Source organism: Erinaceus europaeus, chromosome 13 (genome assembly GCF_950295315.1).
Source record: "Erinaceus europaeus chromosome 13, mEriEur2.1, whole genome shotgun sequence".
NCBI classification, from domain to species: Eukaryota; Metazoa; Chordata; class Mammalia; order Eulipotyphla; family Erinaceidae; genus Erinaceus; species Erinaceus europaeus.
Window position 1 is genome coordinate 94,554,592 of NC_080174.1, and position 21,455 is coordinate 94,576,046.

Below are 21,455 nucleotides of genomic sequence, written 5' to 3' on the forward strand. Positions count from 1 at the left end.
AGCTCAGTAAAGAGAGGTTTAGGAGATTGTTTGTCTGGGTAATATATAAGGGCAGCAGCTCCCCTTTTTCCGCCATCAGTAAAGATTGTAGGAGCAGAGGGAATGGGATCCCGAGAGAAAAGTTTAGGTGCTAGTAGAGGCAGAAGAGGTAAAGAAGCTATCAATTTATTAGAAGGAAAATGGTTATCTATTTGTCCTGGAAACCCCACGAAGCTTATGGCAAAGCGGGAATGATGGCGTATAAGCCACTCTGTATCTGTGAGAGAAAAGGGCAGAATGATTAAATCCGGTTCTTTCCCTAAGACCTGCACAGACCTATTTCTCCCTTGGCGAACCATGAATGCTAACGCATCTATCTCAGTGAGGAGTCTTGGAGCTCCTCCTACTGGCGTGTGAAGCCATTCGAGAACCCCATGGTCTTGCCACAGTGCCCCTACTACTGTGGGGGTGGAGTTGAAGATTAGAAGGTTTACTGGAGAGGAGGGGGAGAATCGAACAAGGTGCATGTCCTGGAGGGCCTGGTTAACCCTTTCCAGTGCCAAGGAGGCCTCGGGAGTTAACTTACGTTTTGAAGAGGGCTGTTTGTTTCCTTTCAACAGGTCAAACAGTGGTTGGAGGCAGCTTGTGGGCAGATAGAGATACTGCCTAAGCCAATTTAAATTTCCTAGAAAACTTTGTAAAGAAGCAAGAGTAAGGTTAGAAGGGAAGGTAACATTAGGTTTTAAGGGACGAATTTGCGTTAGAGAAATCTCTGAACCTAGGAAGGATATTGGAGGGATTAGCTGTATCTTCTCAGGGGCTACATTAAGGCCGCTTTTCTTTAATGCAGGAATGAGAAAATCACGTAAGGCATAGAGATCTGTATCTGATTTTCCCCATATTAAAATATCATCTGTATAATGAAAAATATTAAGGCCCTTATGAATATATGGGACAAGGGCAGATTTAACAGCCTCCTGACAAATTGTAGGACTATTGGCCATACCCTGGGGCAGCACCACCCATTCAAATCTGTCAGCGGGGCTGGCATTATTAATAGACGGAACAGAGAAGGCAAAACGTTTACAATCTCGCGGATGCAAGGGGATAGAGAAAAAACAATCTTGTATATCAATAGCTATGATTGGAATTCCCGTGGGAATTGCAGAAGCAAGAGGCAAACCCCTTTGGGGGGAGCCCCAGACCTGCATGGTTTTATTTACTGCACGGAGATCTTGAAGGAGGCGCCATTTTCCCGAGCGCTTTTTAATCACAAAGACAGGAGTATTCCATGGGCTTCGAGAATGACGAATGTGTCCCAAGGACAACTGCTCTCGGATGAGCTCTTTTAAAATTTTTAGCTTATCCTTAGGTAAAGGCCACTGTTCCACCCAGACAGGCTCATTAGAAAGCCAGCTTTAGCGGGGTGTTTGGCTACGAACAGTGGCATTTAGTATTGGGGGTGCTGAATAGACCTGGTATCGCGGGAATGAGTTTTATGCTCTGCAGAGGCGTCTGTGGATATCCTAACATTAAGACATTCCAGAAGATCCCTGCCCAGTAAGTTGGTGCTAATATTAGCTACCAAAGGGCGGAAGTGTCCGGTAGAACCTTCTGGGTCTTCCCACATAAGCGAGTCTCGTGTGCAAAATGCTCTTGTCATCCCTCCTATTCCATGTAAACTGGGTCCAGGGATGAGTTCCCAATCTTGGGGAACCTCTTCTTGCCTTAAAATCGTCTTTGCTGCCCCCGTGTCAATCAAAAATTTAAAAGGAATATTGCCAATCTTTACTGTCATAGAAGGGTGACCTTGTTCTAAAACAGGAGTGGTCCACAAAATCTCAGGCCCCGAATTTGTACCATTCAGGGGCGAACCATCTTTATGAAATTGGGACCAACAATCTCTCTTCCAATGAAACCCCTTACGACATTTTGGACAAACAGTACGTGGTCTCTGGCTCCCTGACTGAAAGCGGGGTTGCTCTGGCTGGAGGCGTGGTTTCCCTGACTGGAGGTGTGGTCGCAACTTATCAGGACATTGGTTACGCCAATGTCCTTGGCGACCGCACTGAAAGCAGGCCCCGTTTTGCTTACGTGGGGCAACTGCATAGACCTGCGTCGTAGCGGGTGTCCCATAATTGCCTGATGTAAGCTCCTGTGTCGCTAGAATCCAATTATCTGGGTGTAGGTGTTTAAGATTAAGGCATACCTGACGGAATTGTGGTGTCATGCCTTCCCAGACAATAGAGCGCAGGAGTAGTGTGCGGACGTCAGGATTATAAACCTTTCTCTCTAAGCTTCACCCTTGAGATGAAGCTCGCCAATGACTCATCAGAGCCTTGGTGAAAAGAGTTAATGGGAGCTGATGGATCTACATCAGGTGTGGTCACCCTTTCCCATGCTTGTGTTGCACAGATGCGTACCTGTTCAAAATAACCAGTTGGAAACCTGGCTTCTGCCTGCTGAGCTCCAGATTCATAAGCTCCTGCTCCAAACAAAGCATCAGAATTCCATTCTATCTGTTTGTTACTATTTTCCTGCGATTGCCTAGAGCACTCATCGCGGAAACATGCCTGCCACTGAAGATAGAGAGGGTCTGGGAGTGCAGCACGAGCCAGTTCTTTCCAGTCTTGTGGTGTATTTAAATGCTGGTAAAAGCTTCTCAAAACGGACTTGGTCCATGGAGAGTGCATACCGTCCTCCCTGACTGCTTGCCTGAGCGTTCCAAGTTCTTTCGAGGAATATGGCTGCCACGGCTGAGGGTTTTGTTTAGAAGGGGCCAAGTTTACCGGGAATGTGTGGATTTGGTCCGGTGGCGCGGGAGAGGGAGCTACAGAAGTGGAAAGTTCAGTAGAAACTGCTGTAGTGGCTGCAGGGGAGACTAAACGCATATCTACGGGGACGGAGCTCCCGGGGTGGACTGCACATGGTTTAAAATACTTAAATGCTGAAAAAATATCCTTTAGCTCTCGTATCTCAGCCACTAGATCTCTTAATGGTGATGTATCAGCAGGGGGCGGGGTCAGGGACGAGGAAGCCTCAGGCGGAGCTGAAACCGCGGCAGCAGGGGCCGGGGGCGGGGTCAGGAAAACGGAAGCTGCAGGCGGAGCTGAAACTGGGACAGCAGGGGAAGGGGCAGGGTTCAGGAACGCAGGCTGAGCTGAAACCAGGACGGAAGGGGCGGGGTTCAGGAACGCAGACGCCTCAGGCGGAGCTGAAACGGAAGCTGAAACCGGGACGGAAGGGGCAGGGTTCAGGAACGCAGTCTGAGCTGAAACCTGAACGGCGGAAGGGGGTGGGGTCAGAGGAGGAGCGTCGGAACACGTGTGCGTGTCTGTGGGAACGGAATTCTTGGGTTTAGCCGCTGATCGCTTAGGATGTCTAAGTCTTAAGCACATGTGATTTAACTCTCGTACCTCAGCCTCAAGGTCACTTATCCTTATGGCATACCACGTTTTACATATCTTGAAAGTGGCGACCACAGTTAAAAAAATCCAAGGGGTAGCGAAAATTAAACCTTTTATGACAGCGGGAATCTGTCCCAGGTCAAGAGATAATGACTGGGACACCTCCTCATAAAACGAGAAATTTCCCATAGTGGAGGGAAACGCGGGGCCACAGAAGTGGGTGGATGCCACTTACCTGTGTCTGGGCGGTTTCGGAGACCTCAGGCCGGGCGTGGTGTGGGTACAGAACACGATGGGCGCCAGATGTTGTTGAGGTGGTCTGGTGTCGGGCTGCACCGCGGAGAAGAGAGCGGACGTCCAGAGCAAAGGGGTACACAGATCTTTATTATAGGATGGGGGGGAGGTTTGGTTCAGACCACGTGGATCCAGTCAGCAATGGCCGACCACGGGGGGAGAGCAGGGAGCGAGACCTCAGAGAGGGAGAGCCGAGAGCCCAGAGAGAGCGAGGGGAGGGGTGAGGGGGCTTTTTATTGGGCGACAACCAGGGGTGACGTGTAGGGCCAGGATTGGTTGAAAGGGGGCACTCTAGGATTTAGCGAGGCATAGAAAAACCTGGGGGCGGAGCCAGGATTGGTTGAAAGGGGGCACTCTAGGATTTAGCGGGGCATAGAAAAACCTGGGGGCGGAGCCAGGATTGGTTGAAAGGGGGCACTCTAGGATTTAGCAGGGCATAGAAAAACCTGGGGGCGGAGACTGCATCAGAATAAGTCCTCAGCAACAGATTAACTTCAGCCTTTGTCTCCTGGTGTGCACATCTGCATGTCTTTTATTTATTTAATTTCTTTTTTGTCAGAATACTGATCACCTTTGGCTGATGTTGTTAGGGGAGATTGAAACTAGGACTTTGGAGCCTCAGGCATTAAGAATCTCTTTGCATAACCATTATGCTATCTAACCTCTGCACTTACCTGCTTCTTCTTCTAGCGTTTGCCCTTCTTCCGTAGCCAGTCAACAGTGTCAGGTTGAGCCTGATGTAAAGTTTCGAGACCTCCTTTGAATCTGGAGAGGTGGCAGTCGTTGACTATGTGGGTCATAGTCTGTCTGTAGCTGCAGGGGCAGTTTGGGTCATCTCTGGCTCCCCAGCGATGGAACATAGCAGCACACCGGCCATGGCCTGTTCGATAGCGATTGAGGAGGGCCCAATCATAATGTGCTAGGTCAAAGCCGGGTTGATGCTTGCAGGGGTCTGTGATGAGGTGTTTGTTCTTTACCTCAGCTGACTGCCAACTCTGTTTCCAAGAGTCTGGAACAGAGAAGTTCAGTGTAGGCATAGGGGACCAGATTGGGTGACGAGACATCAAGCGTTGGGCAGGGTGGGCGAAGATATCTGCGTATATTGGCAGGTCCGGTCGAGCGTAGACGTAGGAAATGAACTTAGATGATGCCGCATCCTGACAAATATCTGGCGGGGCGATTTTGCTAAGAACTGGCAGCCATGGAACCTGGGTGGAACGGATGGTTCCAGAAATTATTCTCATGGAGGAATATAATTTGGAATCGACCAAGTGGACATGGGGGCTACGGAACCATACTGGGGCACAGTATTCTGCAGTGGAATACCATAATGCCAGAGATGATGATCGCAGTGTGAAAGCGCTCGCGCCCCATGAGGAGCTGGCCAGTCTTGCAATGATGTTATTCCTCACACCCACCTTTGCTGCAGTTTTTATGAGATGTTTGTGAAATGACAGAGTGCGATTGAGAGTAATGCCAAGATAGACTGGCTGGGCTTCATGCCGGATTCTCGTATCGCCAAGCTGCACATTAAGCTCACACGAGGCCGAGGCATGGTGTAGATGGAAAACAGATGATACCATTTTTGCAGTGCTAGGGATTAGTTGCCATTTTTTACAGTAATCAGATATCAGAGACATGTCTTTTGTGAGTGTTTCCTCGAGGATGTCGAACTTGGATGCCTGAGTTGCACAGCAGATGTCATAGGCATAGATGAACTTCCTTGAAGAAGTTTCTGGGAGGTCATTGATGTAAATATTAAATAGCGTAGGAGCCAGAACAGAGCCCTGGGGGACGCCACTTGAGACAAGTCTCCATCTGCTAGACTTGTCACCCAGATGCACCTGGAATCTTCTGTTTTGGAAAAAACGATATAGTGTTGGCCACCCATGGAGGCAGGCATCTTGAGATCTTGACTAGGAGACCACGGTGCCAAACCGTGTCATAGGCTACTGTGAGATCAACAAAGACAGCACCCATCTTTAAATTCTTCTGGAATCCATTTTCAATGTAAGTTGAGAGGGCCAGGGCTTGTTTGTAGGTAGATCTTCCTGGGCGGAAACCAGCTTGGGCGGGTGATAGGAATTTCTCTGTAGGATGAGAAATACGTGACAGAAGCAGCCTCTCAAGGAGTTTGTAACACATGGAGAGGAGAGAAATTGGTCTATAGCTGGCGGCCAGTGTTGGGTCTTTCTTTGGTTTCAAAACCGCTATTATCTTCGTATGACGCCAAACTATGGGCATAGACTCAGATTCCAAGATGTGGGACAGGAATGAAGCGAGCCACTTCTTTGCCGCAGGACCCAGGTTAAGAATGAGTTCTGGGATGATGTTATCATAGCCAGCAGCTGTTCCCAGTTTAACCCTCTTCAAAGCGTCTTCCAGTTCAGACAGTGTAAAGGGAGAGAGTTTTGGAGATGGACAAGATAACCGGAAGTGGGATGACCACTCATGGGAAATTTCTCTTTTCCAGACTGGGTCGATCTTAGCACATCCAACTTGAGTTAGGTGACTGGCCACTGAGTTTGGAGAGACGGGAGGATGGGAGACAGGAGGGGGTTGGCTACCGGCACCCAGTCTGTGAAGAAGCTTCCAGGCCTTCCTACTTGAGAGGGATGCATTGGATCGACCTTCCTGTGGTGCATCTCGTGAGTACCCATTCATTGGGGAAACTGACTATCTTTCCTAGCCAACTGAATCCACGTGGATCCCAGTCACTTTCAAAGCCAGCAACAAGCAGCTCCTGACAGCTTTCAAGCTGTTGGTCCTGCTCTTCGAGTCCTCCAACTTAATGTTGAGGGGCTGTCCTTTGCCAAACGCGTTCTTATTGGTCAATTGGCGATACAGCATCAGGCAGATGTTATCTGCCTACAAGAAACACATAGCAGTCAATGAAGCTGCTCAATTCTCTTACCTGCACTATGGATCCACTCCTCCTGAAGACCTTATCTTTTTCTTTTTTTTTAAATTTAATTTAATTTTTTAAAACATTTCTTTATTGGGGAATTAATGTTTTACATTCAACAGTAAATACAATAGTTTGTGCATGCATAACATTCCCCAGTTTCCCATTTAACAATACAATCCCCTCTATGTCATTTATCATCCTTCATGGACCTGTATTCTCCCCACCCACCCACCAGGGTCTTTTACTTTGGTGCAATATGCCAATTTCAGGTTCTATTTGTGTTTTTGTTTCTGATCTTTTTTTTCAACTTCTGCCTGAGAGTGAGTTGTCACTGCCACCAAAGCCACCTCCACGGCCACCACCAAAGTTTCCAGAACCACTTTGTCCTCTGTGGCTGGACGAGGCTCTAGCCATGTCTTGCTGTGATAAGGCTTTCCTTGCTTCACAGGTGTGGCCACTCTCTGTATGGTATTTTTGAATGACAGGCTTGTCGACAGAATCATGGTCATCAAAGGTTACAGAAGCAAAGCCTCTCCTTTTGCCACTGCCCCGGTCAGTCATGATTTCAATAACTTCAATTTTCCCATAGTGTTCAAAATAGTCTCTTAGATGGTGTTCTTCAGTGTGTTCTTTTTGCTCCCCACAAAAATCTTTTTCACAGTTCTGTGGGCACCAGGTCATTTCAAATCTTCTCTGGAGACGGCTGTCTTTGGTTCCACAACTCTCCCATCCACCTTGTGTGACCTCACATGGGTGGGCAGCACCCACCTCCTCCACGGTGGCATATGCGATAAAACTGAAACCCCTGGAGCTCTTGGAGTTTGAGTCTCATAACCACACAGTCTGTGAGAGTTCCCCACTCCTCAGAATGGCTACTAAGACTCTCATCGGTTGTTTTAAAGCTCAAGCCTCCAATGAAGAGCTTCTGTAGCTGTTATGGCTCCTGGAGAGACTTTTTTCAAAGCTCAAGCCCTGATGAAGAGCTTCCACAGCTGCTCTGGCTCCTTCAGAGACTCAGATTTCGACATGATGGCAACAGACAGAGACAAGCTCAGGATGCTCACTTGGTGACGTCCACAGGCAGAAAACACTGATGTAGTCGACGTCTGTAGCTCAGAGTTTATAGGAGCACATCCCTTTGGATGCCAGATTTCCTCTCTCCTGGAATGCAGACGTCAGCAGTCTCAGGATGTCAAAATTTAGACAACTTCCTCCCTCCCCAAGCCTACATTACAGTCAGAGGGCCCTGCTTACCTGGAACTGCCAGTGCAGAGCAGCTCACAGGCTCTCTTCAGAGCCAGTTAGAGATGGAAGTCCTGGAGAAGTGCTTCTGCTGATTCTGGGGACAGACCAGCAGCTCTCCACAGTGAGCAGCCATAGACACACCTCTAGATATGTGGGCCAGTGGACTCCACACAGAATGTGTGGAGCTGCCCCAGGGGTGGGTGGGCAGGGTCAGCATAAATGATTGGCATCAAGACATTTCTGGCGCAAGGACCCAGGTTCAAGCCCCTGGTCCCCACCTGCGTGGGGAAAACTTTCAGGTGGTGAAGCTGTGCTGAAGGTGTCTCTGTCTCTCTCCCTCTTTTTGACTCTTTCCCCCTCTATTTATGGCTGTCTCTAGCCAAGAAGTAAAGCTAATACTAAGAATTTTTTTAAAATGAGAAAAAAAACATTTCTGCTCCTCCACTGGTCCCTTCATGACACTTTATTCTATTTCCTTCTTTTTCTTCTTTTCATAGGAGCACTTATTGGCTTTCACTTCCAGTGGTGCCAGTGATTGACTTTCAAAACATGATGTCTCTGGCTTACAGTTTTTTCTTTAACAAGTGTGTTACTTCCAAGCACCAGGCTCTGCATTTAACAAGATAGCTATTAGTTGGGGTTGGGGGGGGGAAGACAGATAGCATAATGGTTATAAGAGACTCTCATGCCTGAGGCTCCAAAATGCCAGGTTCAATCCCCTGTACCACCAGAAGCCAAAGTTCAACAGTGTTCTAGTAAAACAAAGAAATATATAAATAGAAGATTCAACTTCCGGAGGCAGAGCTAGAAGCAGCAGATTGATTTCTCTCCTCTCCTCTCCCCTCCTCTCCCGGATCAACTAAGAATACCAAAGGAGACCATCCGGGACCAAAACAAGACAAGACTAGAATGACCACAGGAGCCCACTAAATCACCGGTGATTACAAACATCTGTGACTGGTGACAGAGAGGAGAGAGGAGCCTAGGGAGAAATTAAGTGACTGCTAACAGTTCAGTAGTTTATCAGTTGAGATACCACCTCCAGTCTGCTCCACCAACAAGGGGACGGCTGAGGGGAGGAGAGGACTCCCCAGAGACTCACCAAGTGTGAGTCTCCATTGCTACTACCCTCAGAATCTGGAGCAGCAACAGGGAGGGACAACAGGGGACAGAGATCTAACCGGGAAACTCAAGAGAAGACCTATACCTCCGTGGCATAGCTGAGGGGCTGTGAAAGTCTCTTTGCATAACAACTGAAGTATCTCTGCCACACCCTGCATTATCTCTTAGTCTGTAGTCAGTGATTAAGCTAAGAAGCCTATTGATAGTATAAAAGCCCTCAGAATCCCATAGCCTACAGAGAAGAAAAAAAAAAAGAGGGTTTTAAACCACTGAGCTCCAACTCAGGGATTGAAACAACTGTTAACTTCCACCACTGTGAACCCTTTAATTAACATACTTAGACACAAGTCAATTGAGGCAATAGTGATCAATAATTTGAAAAGTACTGATAAAGGGAACTCATAACATAATATAAAATGGTTAAAACAACAAGAAAAAATATTGGAGAATCGAACCAGGACAAGAGCCCAGCTAAAAGTCCTCCAGAGGGAGTCGGGCTGTAGCGCAACGGGTTAAGCGCAGGTGGCGCAAAGCACAAGGACCGGCATAAGGATCCCGGTTCGAACCCCGGCTCCCCACCTGCAGGGGAGTCACTTCACAGGTGGTGAAGCAGGTCTGCAGGTGTCTATTTTTCTCTCCACCTCTCTGTCTTCTCCTCCTCTCTCCATTTCTCTCTGTTCTATCCAACAACGACAACAACAATAATAACTACAACAATAAAACAACAAGGGCACCAAAAGGGAATAAATAAATTAAATAAATATTTTTTAAAAATTAAAAAAAAAAGTCCTTCAGAGGGTGAAGCACAAAATAACGAGTTCAACATCCAAACATTAGCTAAGGAAATAATAACAGGAGTGAGTAAAGATTATGAAAAAATTGTAATAAGAAATACAGGAACAACAAATGAATATGAAGGAAAATACTAATTATCTCATGGTTATTAGAGAGCTGAAAGCTGAAATCGCTGAGCTAAGAATGAAACTAGCTGAACAAGCTAAAACAGTATCAGAGCAGGGCAACAAAATAGATGAACTCCAGAAAGCAGTAGAGGGCAGAGAGAATAGACTCTATGAGGCTGAAGACAGAATTAGCAAGATTGAGGATGAATTAGAGACAACTAAAAAAGAAGTAAGAGATCTCAAAAAGAGATTAAGAGATGCTGAAAACAACAACAGAGTCCTATGGGATGACTTCAAAAGAAACAATATATGCATTATTGGCATACCAGAGGAAGAAAGAGGAGAGGAAGAAAGCATTCTCCAGACCATAATAGCTGAAAACTTCCCTAGTCTAGACAACATTAAAGACATAAAGATTCAAGAATCCCAGAGGGTCCCAAACAGAATTACCCCAGACCTAAAGACGAGACATATCATATTTATAATGGAAAGGAATAAGGATAAAGAAAGGATCCTCAAGGCTGCAAGAGAAAAACAAAGAGTCACTTACAAAGGAAAACCCATAAGATTAGCAGACTTCTCCATACAAACACTACAGGCCAGAAGAGAATTGCAAGATATCTATCAAGTGCTCAATGAGAAAGGCTTTCAGCAAAGAATAATATATCCTGCTAGACGGTCATTCAGACTAGATGGAGGCATCAAAACCTTCTCAGACAAGCAACAGTTGAAGGAAGCAACCATCACCAAGCCTGCCCTGAAAGAAGTTCTGAAAGGTCTCCTATAAACAACCAGACCACTACAAATAGAACATATATCAAAACACTCTAAAACTCTACAAGAATGTTGTTAAAATATCTTCAATCTTTGATATCAATAAATGTCAATGGCCTGAATTCACCTATTAAAAGACACAAAGTAGGAAGATGGATCAGAAAACACAACCCAACAATATGTTGTCTACAGGAAACTCACCTAACTCAACAAGACAAACACAGACTTAAAGTGAAAGGATGGAAAACTATCATTCAAGCCAATGGCCCACAAAAAAGGGCAGGAACAGCTATTCTCATATCTGACACGATAGACTTTAAAATAGATAAGATTAAAAAAGATAGGAATGGACACTACTTAATGCTCAGAGGATCAGGCAATCAAGAGGACTTAACAATTATTAACATCTATGCACCCAATGAGAAGCCATCTAAATACATCAAACTTCTACTGAAAGAGCTACAGCAATATATTAACAGTAACACAATCATAGTAGGGGACTTCAACACCCCACTCTCTCAACTTGACAGATCATCCAGGAAGAAAATCAATAAAGACATAAGGAAGCTAAATGAAGAGATAAACTAGAACTATTGGACATTTTCAGAGTCATTCATCCCAAGAAACTGGAATACATATTTTACTCAAATCCACATGGGTCATTCTCAAGGATAGACCATATGTTAGGCCACAAACACAGCATCAGCAAATTCAAGAGCACTGAAATCATCCCAAGCATCTTTGCAGACCACAGTGGAATTAAACTAACACTTAACAATCAACAAAAGATTAGTAACAGTCCCAAAATGTGGAAGTTCAACAGTACACTTCTTAACAACTTCTGGGTCAAAGAGGCAATCAAGGAAGAAATCAAAATGTTTTGAGAGTTCAATGAAAATGAAGACACAAGCTATCAAAATATTTGGGACAGAGCTAAAGCAGTCCTAACAGGGAAGTTCATAGCTATACAAGCACACTTTAGGAAACAAGAAGAAACACAAATAAACCGCCTGATTGCACATCTTAAAGACCTAGAAGAACAACAAAGGAACCCTAAAGCAACCAGAAGGACAGAAATCACTAAAGTTAGGGCAGAAATAAATAACATTGAGAATAGGAAAACCATACAAAAGATCAACGAAAGTAAATGTTGGTTCTTTGAAAGGGTAAACAAAATCGACAAACCTTTAGCCAGACTCACAAAACAAAAAAGGGAGAAGACACAAATAAATCGGGTAGTAAATGAAAGAGGAGATATCACAACAGACACCTCAGAAATTCAACAGATCGGGAGTCAGGCAGTAGCGCAGCAGGTTAAGCACAGGTAGCGCTAAGCACAAGGACCAGCGGAAGGATCCTGGTTCGAGCCCCCGGCTCCCCACCTGCAGGGGTGTCACTTCACAGGTGGTGAAGCAGGTCTGTAGGTGTCTGTCTTTCTCTCCCCCTGTCTGTCTTCCCCTCCTCTCTCCATTTCTCTTTCCTATCCAACAACAATGACATCAATAATAACTATAACAACAAAACAACAAGGGCAACAAAATAAATAAATAAATAAATAAATAAATAAAACAAAAAAACCTTAAAAAAATTCAACATATCATGAGAGGCTTCTATGAACAACTATATGCAAATCAAGACAAAAATGAGATATCACTTCACTCCTGTGAGAATGTCATACAACAGAAAAGGTAACAGCAGAAAATGTTGGAGAGGTTGTGGGGTCAAAGGAACCCTCCTGCACTGCTGGTGGGAATGTCAATTGGTCCCAACTCTGTGGAGAACAGTCTGTAGAACTCTCAGAAGGCTAGAAATGGACCTACCCTTTGATCCTGCAATTCCTCTCCTGAGGATATATCCTAAGGGACCCAACACATCCATCCAAAAAGATCTCTGTACACATATGTTCTCGGCAGCACAATTTGTAATAGCCAAAACCTGGAAGCAACCCAGGTGTCCAACAACAGATGAGTGGCTGAGCAAGTTGTGGTATATATACACAATGAAATACTACTAAGCTGTAAAAGATGGTGACTTCACCGTTTTCAGCCGATCCTGGATGGACCTTGAGAAAATCATGTTGAGTGAAATAAGTCAGAAACAGAAGGATGAATATGGGATGATCTCACTCTCAGGCAGAAGTTGAAAAACAAGATCAGAGAAGAAAACACAAGTAGAACCTGAAAAGGAATTGGCGTATTGCACCAAAGTAAAAGACTCTGGGGTGGGTGGTTGGGGAGAATACAGGTCCATGAAGGATAATAAGTGACATAGTGGGGGTTGTATTGTTAAATGGGAAACTGGGGAATGTTATGCATGTACAAACTATTGTATTTACTGTTGAATGTAAAACATTAATTCCCCAATAAAGAAAGAAAGAAATAAAATTAAAAAAAAAAAAGAAAATACAAACTGGCAGACTGAATTCATTATTGTGGAATCTTTTTTTTTTAAGGAAGAAAAAAAAACATTTTTCAATACTGGAGTTATGTGCTTTAAACATTGCCCTAGGGAGTTGGGCTGTAGCGTAGCGGGTTAAGCTCAGGTGGCGCAAAGCACAAGGACTGTCATAAGGATCCCGGTTCGAACCCCGGCTCCCCACCTGCAGGGGAGTCGCTTCACAGGCGGTGAAGCAGGTCTGCAGGTGTCTATCTTTCTCTCCTCCTCTCTGACTTCCCCTCCTCTCTCCATTTCTCTCTGTCCTATCCAACAATGATGACAACAATAATAACTACAACAATAAAACAACTAGGGCAACAAAAGGGAATAAATAAATAAAATAAATATTTAAAAAAAAAAACATTGCCCTAACATCTGTTCTTTAAAAGCACAAAAGAAGGCATGCTTTCCACTACAAACATAGATAAAATGTGGAAACACAGCTCTGTATTTCTGGGCTAGGGACATACTAATAGTGATTTGCATGAAAAAAAAAGAAATATATAAATAAATACAATGGGAAGGGAAGAGACCATGATTGTTATTTATGCAAAGAAACTCTAGTGACTTAATCTCCAAATCTCAGGTTTTATCCTTGCTCCAGCATCATTAGAGCTGAGCAGTGCCCTTGTTAAATTGTTTCTGACCATATGCATTACAAAGTAAGACAAACTGAAACCAACTAACCGGAACCCACACAAACTGACATGACTCCAGTAGATAAGTGATGTATAAGGAATTTATTCTTAAGTTTGAAAGAGTGAAAATATGGCCAGTACACATACTTACAAAGATACAACACCAAAGGACAAAAGGCAAAGAGAAACCTCAGCTGAGTGATCCCAGGCCGGTACCAAATCTGGACTAGTTGCTTTGAGACGACCAGGCCTGAAATTCACCCTCCTTTAAAGGGAAAAGTGAAGGGGGGTCTGCATAATTGAGGGGGGTCTGCATGTCCTTGCTAATTTATCTTTGAGGTAAAAGTTTCAAGGAGAAAATTCCATTCTTATCTTCCAGGGAGGAAGCTAGCAGTGTTTGCAGAAGCCAAATTGACAAGGTAACATAGAGCTGAGAGACCAGGGTCACAGGGTGTGCAGTTTCAAGGCAAACATTCGTATCCACCAGGTGCAGAGCTGAAGCAATCAGTGCATTAGTGTAATTTCATCTTATCTCATTTCTAAGACATCTTCTCTACTTCAATGAACTAGTCCAAATTTGCTATTCTCCTTCTCCCCACCCCCTATCCTATGTACTTACTGTTCCTGAAACTTCCACCTCAGAAGATAGATAGGACAGAATTGTGATTAGAGATTAGGTTGTAATACTGCTTTCCCAGCTCAGCCATGAGTCCCTGGTCGTCTGTCTCCTGCCTGGGAAGCCAGCCCAGCAATGGATGTTTCTTTCTCTACTCCTATCTTTGTCATGAATTCATAAATCAATTCTTAAAAAAAATGCAAACACTAAATCCAAAGAAGAGGATATCCAGAATTCACTCCCATTTTTTTTGTTATTGGATAGAGACAGAGAGAAATTGAGAGAGAAGGGGGAGACAGAAAGGAATTGAGACAGACACCCGCAGACTTGATTCACTGCCTGCTAAGCGACTCCCCTGCAGGTGGGGAGCCAGGGCTCGAACTAGGATCCTTACGCCTGTCCTTGCGCTTTGCACTACAGGTGCTTAACCCACTGCACCACCTCCTGACTCTCACACTCCCATTTTCTGTTGCAGCAATATCAGTAAAATACCTAGGAATAAACCTGACATGAAAAGACATGAAAGACCTGTACACTGAACTGAGTCAGTATTCAAAGAAATAGAAAGTGATAGGGGCTGGGAGGTGGCACACCTGGTTGAGCACACATGTTACAGTGTGCAAGGACCCAGGTTTGAGTCCCCAGTCCCCACCTGTCTCTTCTTCTCTAGTCCCCCTTGCCTTTCAATTTCTGGCTGTCTCTATCCAATAAATTAACTAATTAAAAAAAAAAAGTAGAGGGGCCAGGCGGTGGCTCACCTGGTTAAGCACACACTCTATTGTGCACAAGGACCCAAGTTGAAGCCCCTGGTCCCCACCTGCAGGGGGAAAGCTTCACGAGTGGTGAAGCAGGGCTGCAGGTGTATCTCTGTCTCTCTCCATCTCTATCTTCCCTTCCCCTCAATTTCTCTCTGTCTTTCTCTAATAATAAAAATAAAGTTAAAAAAAAGATTTTTTAAAAAGTAGAAAAAAAACTATCACACAAAGGGATCCTTCACATGTTAGAGTGTGCAAAGACCCAGGTTTGAGACCCGGTCCCCACCTGCAGGGGGAAAGCTTCACAAGTGGGGAAGCAGAGCTGCAGGTACCTCTGTGTCTCTCTTCCTCTCTAGCCCCCTTTTCCCCTCAATTTCTGGCTGTCTCTATACAATATATAAATAAGTAAAAAAAATATTTTTTTAAGAAAAGAAATAGAAAATGGTAATACCAGTCAATGGGACTACATCAAATTGAAAAACTGCACAGCCAAAGAAACTATCACACAAACAAAGGGACACCTCAGAATGGGAGATCTTCACATGCCATACATCAGACAAGAAATGAATAACCACATATACAAAGAGCTCAGCAAACTTAGCAACAAAAAACCAAATGTCCCCAACCAAAAATGGGCAGAGGATATAAACAGAATATTCACAACAGAAGAAATCCAAAAGGCTAACAAACACATGAAAAATAGCTCCAGGCCACTGATTGTCAAAGAAATGCAAATAAAGACAACTTTGAGCTAGCACCTCACCCCTGTTGAGAATGGCAGACATCAAAAAGGACAACAGCAACTAATGCTGGAGAGGCGGTTGGGACAGAGGAACCCTTCTGCACTGCTGGTGGGAATGTAAATTGGTCCAACCTCTGTGGAGATCTGTCTGGAGAACTCTCACAAAGCTAGGCATGGACTTTCCATATGACCTAGTAATTCCTCTTCTGGGGATATACCCCAAGGACATCATAACACCCAACCAAAAGGATATGTATACACCTATGTTCATAGCAGCACAATTTGTATTAGCTAAAACCTAGAAGCAACCCAGCTGATCAACAACAGATGAGTGGCTGAGAAAGCTGTGGTATATATACACAATTGAATACTACATAGCTAATAAAAACACTGAACCCACCTTCTCTCATTCATCTTGGATGGAGCTTGAAGGGATTTTCTATCTTTTTATAGTAGATTTTTAAAATGTTTTGTTTGTTTATTTAATAAAGGATTGAGACTGAGAGAAATGGATAGGGCAGGGAGATAGCAAGGGAGACACAGAAACCTGCAGCCCTGCTTCACAATTCATGAAGCTTTCCTCCTGTAGATGGGGTCAGGAGGCTTGAACTGGGTATTTGCACACTATAAAATGAACACTTAGCAAGTGTGCCACCACTTGACCCTCTTTTTCTCTCTACCCAGCATTGTATATGGGATGACTATTCTTATGTTGATTAGTGACATAGAACTGTTGAAAATGTTTTAATTTTTGCAGATAAAAGTAATGGCATTAATCTGGTATTCCCACTGAGAAATATGTCTTTCCTGGGATAGCAGAGACCTAACAATTCTGCTTAGTTTCTTTTTCTTTTAAATTTTTTATATCTATTTATTTTACCTTTTGTTGCCCTTGTTTTTTATTGTTGTTGTACTTATTATTGATGTTGTTATTGATGTCGTTATTGATGTCATTGTTATTGGATAGGACAGAGGGAAACGGAGAGAGGAGGGGAAGACAGAGAGGGGGAGAGAAAGACAGACACCTGCAGACCTGCTTCACCACCTGTGAAGCAACTCCCCTGCAGGTGGGGAACCGGGGGCTCAAACCGGGATCTTTCTCTGGGTCCTTGCACTTTGTTCCATGTGCGCTTAACCCGCTGCTCCACCACCCGGCCCCCTGCCTAGTTTCTATGTATGCTTTTCTTAATCTTTGTGTAAGATATTATAAAATTCAGTAAATCTACAAAAGGGTATTAAACCAGAATTACTCTCTTTTTAAAAAATGAAACTTTATTGTTCTAATATGCAGGTATGTGACACTCAGGGACTGTGAGAAATTTTTTTTAAATATTTATTTTATTTATTTATTCCCTTTTGTTGCCCTTGTTGTTTTATTGTTGTCGTTGTTGGATAGGACAGAGAGAAATGGAGAGAGGAGAGGGAGAAAAAGATAGACACCTGCAGACCTGCTTCACCGCTTGTGAAGCAACTCCCCTGCAGGTGGGGAGCCAGGGCTCGAACCAGGGACCCTTCTACCCGTCCTTGTGCTTTGCACCACCTGTGCTTAACCCGCTGTGCGACAGCCCAACTCCCCTGTGAGCGATTTTTAATTGCCCTGTGACTAAACATCTTGGTTAAAGAGATTATAAATGTCTTTCTGTACATTTATTGTGGTTGTTCATGTTACTCTACTGAGTTGTGTGAGTATATATATTGCTGATTAGCACTTTGATGTATAGCATGTAAATATACTTTCTTATTTTATTTTACTGCATTTCTTTGTTGTGGTGATAGGTTTTGTGATTATACCAAATATTTTCAATTTGATGTAGTCTCAGTGGTACAGTTTTACATTAATTTTTTTATCATTGATGTTGAGCTCAGGTCTCTGAAGACATTTCCAAATCAGATATTATGTACTGTACTGAGGATGACTTCTATAGGTTTTTGGTTACTGTTGTAACATCCGTGTGTATCTTAAGGAACAAAATACCCTTTCACTACTACAGACTTTCCACAATGATTCCTTCCTCCTCATAGCATCTTTTTCTATTTATAAATTATATTCTACTTTCTATCATAGACAGAAATTGAGGAGGATGTATATTACTGGATTACTGTTCTTCTTGGCCTCCCTTTATTTTCTGTCACCTGGTTTATTTCCTTTTCCCCCCTTTTCTTGCCCTTGTTGTTGAATCCTTGTTGTGGTTATTATTGTTATTGTTGATGTCGCTCACTGTTGGATAGGACAGAGAGAAATGGAGAGAGATGGGGAAGACAGAGGGAGAGAGAAACTTAGACTCCTGAAGACCTGCTCCACCGATTGTGAAGTGACTCCCCTGCAGCTGGGGAGCTGGGGGCTCGAACCAGGATCCCTACTCTGGTTCTTGTACTTTCCGCCACATGCACTAACCCACTGCACTATGGCCCAACCCTAAACCAGGGTTATTTCCTGAGCTCATTGTGAGAACTTTGAATCCACTCCTGCAGAATGCCATTTTTTTCTTTCCATTTTATTTGATAGGAGACACCTGCAGGCCTGTTCACTGCTCATGAAATGTACCCCACTCAGGAGGGAAGCAAGTGTCAAACCTAGGTCTTGTGTCATGGTGATATGTATCCTTAACCAGGTGCACCCTGCCCTGCACCTGTTAATAATAAAGAGCTGTGTGGCTTGAGATGTTTCATTTCTTTTTTTTTTAATAATTTATTTATTTATGAGAAAGATAGCAGGAGAGAGAAAGAACCAGACATCACTCTGGCACATGTGATGCCAGGGATCAAACTCGGCACCTCATGATTGAGAGTCCAAAGCTTTACCACTGTGTCACCTCCCAGACCTCTTCCTGTTTCATTTCTAACAAACTTATCATAATCATCACATGTGTTCTTTTTTATCCCAACTTTTATTTTTTTTTATCACTGTGGCTTCATTATGAATTCATTACACCCAGTGTCTATTTTCTTATTTATATTTTTGAGTTTTATATAGGTGAAGAGAATTTAATAAGGAAAGTGAAGTAGAGATATATCTATCTGTGTGTGATGTGAAATTTTTATTCATATATAATAAATGAAATTAATGTTTATTTTCTTTTTATGAGAAGAACTGAAGATAGAAGAAGACACACCAACTTTGAGCTCTAAGTCTCCAGGGGCTATAGGTTCAATTCCAGTTACCTTCTACTTCACTCTCCCTATCAAATTCTTTTTTTTAAATTTATTTCTTTATTGGGGAATTAACGTTTTACATTCAACAGTAAATACAATAGTTTGTACATGCATAACATTCCCCAGTTTCCCATTAAACAATACAACCCCCACTATGTCATTTAAATTCTCTTTACCTATATAAACTTTACATTATAAATAAGGAAGGAAATGTCCAAAACTTCTCCACCACTTGTGAAGAGTCCTGTGCCACCCCCTCCCCCCATGCATGTGAGAACTAGAATATATAGAATCTTGGTCCTTTTATATGGTAACGTGAGCATCTTATCAGTTGTACTCTCACACAACCTTAAGGTTTTATCATTTACTAATTACAAAAGTATAGAGGGGAAGAGTAAGAATAGGGATATTGCTGTCATGTGAGATGCCAGGGATTGAACTAGGCCTTGTGAGAAGCCATTGTTCTAATCAATGTACCAACTTCTAGACCATAATTAAGAGGTATTTGATTTTCAAGTCACCAAAGACATGTTTGCAGATGAGACAATCCTTCACAGGCCTCCTAAAGTAGAGACTGAATGGCTAATCTGCTGTCATTCACATTTTCTCCCATGAACACATTGCACATATTTTAGGGCTCAGTGACCTATGAAGATGTAACTGTGATATTCACTCAAGAGGAGTGGGCACTATTTAATCCTTCAGAGAAGAAACTCTACAGAGACTTGAGGAACTTTCTTTCAATAGGTAACTCTACTAGCCTTAATTTTTCAACTAGAAGAGAAAAAAAATGGCTTTTTGTTCACCATTGTGTAAATGGAGACAGTGTTAAGTGAGCAGGGTTTGATTGTGTCTCATGATGGACCACAAATTCAATCTTGTGGTCCGGGATGTGGCGCAGTGGATAAAGCATTGGATTCTTGACCATGAGGTCCTGAGTTTGGTCTTCAGCAACACATGTACTAGATTGATGTTTGTTTTTTTCTCTCTCTGCCCATCTTCCTCAAGAATAAAGAAATTAATTTTTTAAATTATTCTCTTTTGTTGCCCTTGTTTTATTGTTGTTATTGATGTTGTTGTTGTTGAATAGGACAGAAAGGAATGGATAGAAGAGGAAAAGACAGAGTGGGAGAGAAAGACACCTGCAGACCTGCTTCACCACCTGTGAAGCCACTCCACTGCAGGTGGGGAGTCAGGGGCTTGATCTGGGATCCTTAGGCTGGTCCTTGCACTTTGCACCACATGCACTTAACCTGCTGTGCTACTGCCCGACTCCCCAAGAAATAAATTCTTAAAAAAAAATCATGGTGGTGGTAGATAGCACAATGGTCATACAAGCAGACTCTCATTCCTAAGGATCTATCTAAAGTCCCAGGTTCAGTCCCCTGCAACATCATAAACTAGATCTGAGCAGTGCTCTGGTGAAAAAAAATAAATTTGATCTATTTGTATAATTTATTTCTTTTATTTAATTATTTATTTGTTCTTGTGGAAGACAGGATGAGAGAAACATCCAGACCTCACTCTGGTACATGTGCTGCTGGAGATCAAACTCAGGACTTCATGCTTGAGAGTCTAGTGCCTTAGCTACTGTGCCACCTCCCAGACCACTATTTGTATAATTTCTAATACTTTACATATTTTGTAATTTTAGAAAAAGTACAAGAACATTCCACCAAAGAGCAGCCTAAGTTGCATGGGATTAAACAAAGGTGAGAGTTAAATTTACAATAAATTGTGATGTACCACCCAGAAAGCTACTGTGTTTTCAAATATTTTGATTCTGTGTAATTTACTGAGATCTGGTGCCTACATGGTTTCCCTATAGTAGACTTATGTTTTTTTTCTTTTAATTATTTTTATTCATTTATTTCTTCCCTTTTGTTGCCTGTTTTATTGTTGTAGTTATTGATGTTGTCATTGTTGAATAGGACAGAGAGAAATGGAGAGAGGATGAGGAGACAAAGCTAGACACCTGCAGACTTGCTTCACTGCTTGTAAAGAGACTTCCCTGCATATGGGAACCCAGGGGCTCGAACCCAGAAAGTTAGGCTAATCCTTGTGCTTTGTGGCACTTTTGCTTAACCTGCTGGGCTACTGCCTGACTCCCAACTTATGGGTTCTTAATTGTGTGCTCTCTGCTGACTTAATAATTGCATATAAGCTCTTTTAATACAAGGTATTAAGAAAATATCTATAATAAAAACATAAAATTTATAAAGACTGCCACAAATAGATTAATTTTTAACTAATCTCATCAAAGATACTTCATGACTAGGTTATAGAATACTTGGACAAGTGACTGAAATATATATGTGATGTACGTGACTGAAGTTCCCATCTGAGTCACTGGCAACAAAAGTACCATAATGATGTTCTACAATATCTGTCTTTTCTCCACTTTATAGAAAAATCTTTCTCACATGTAACAAGAAAATGGAGTCTTAAAAAGTGGTAAAGATACTTAGTATTTATAAAATAGTA

At 43.0% G+C, this 21,455-nt stretch overlaps 1 pseudogene; it reads right to left on the reverse strand.

Annotated features, from left to right (window-relative positions):
• Positions 1–6,891: 6,891 nt before the first annotated feature.
• Positions 6,892–7,616, reverse strand: LOC132542398 (heterogeneous nuclear ribonucleoprotein A1-like; annotated as a pseudogene).
• Between the last annotated feature and the right edge of the window lie 13,839 nt (positions 7,617–21,455).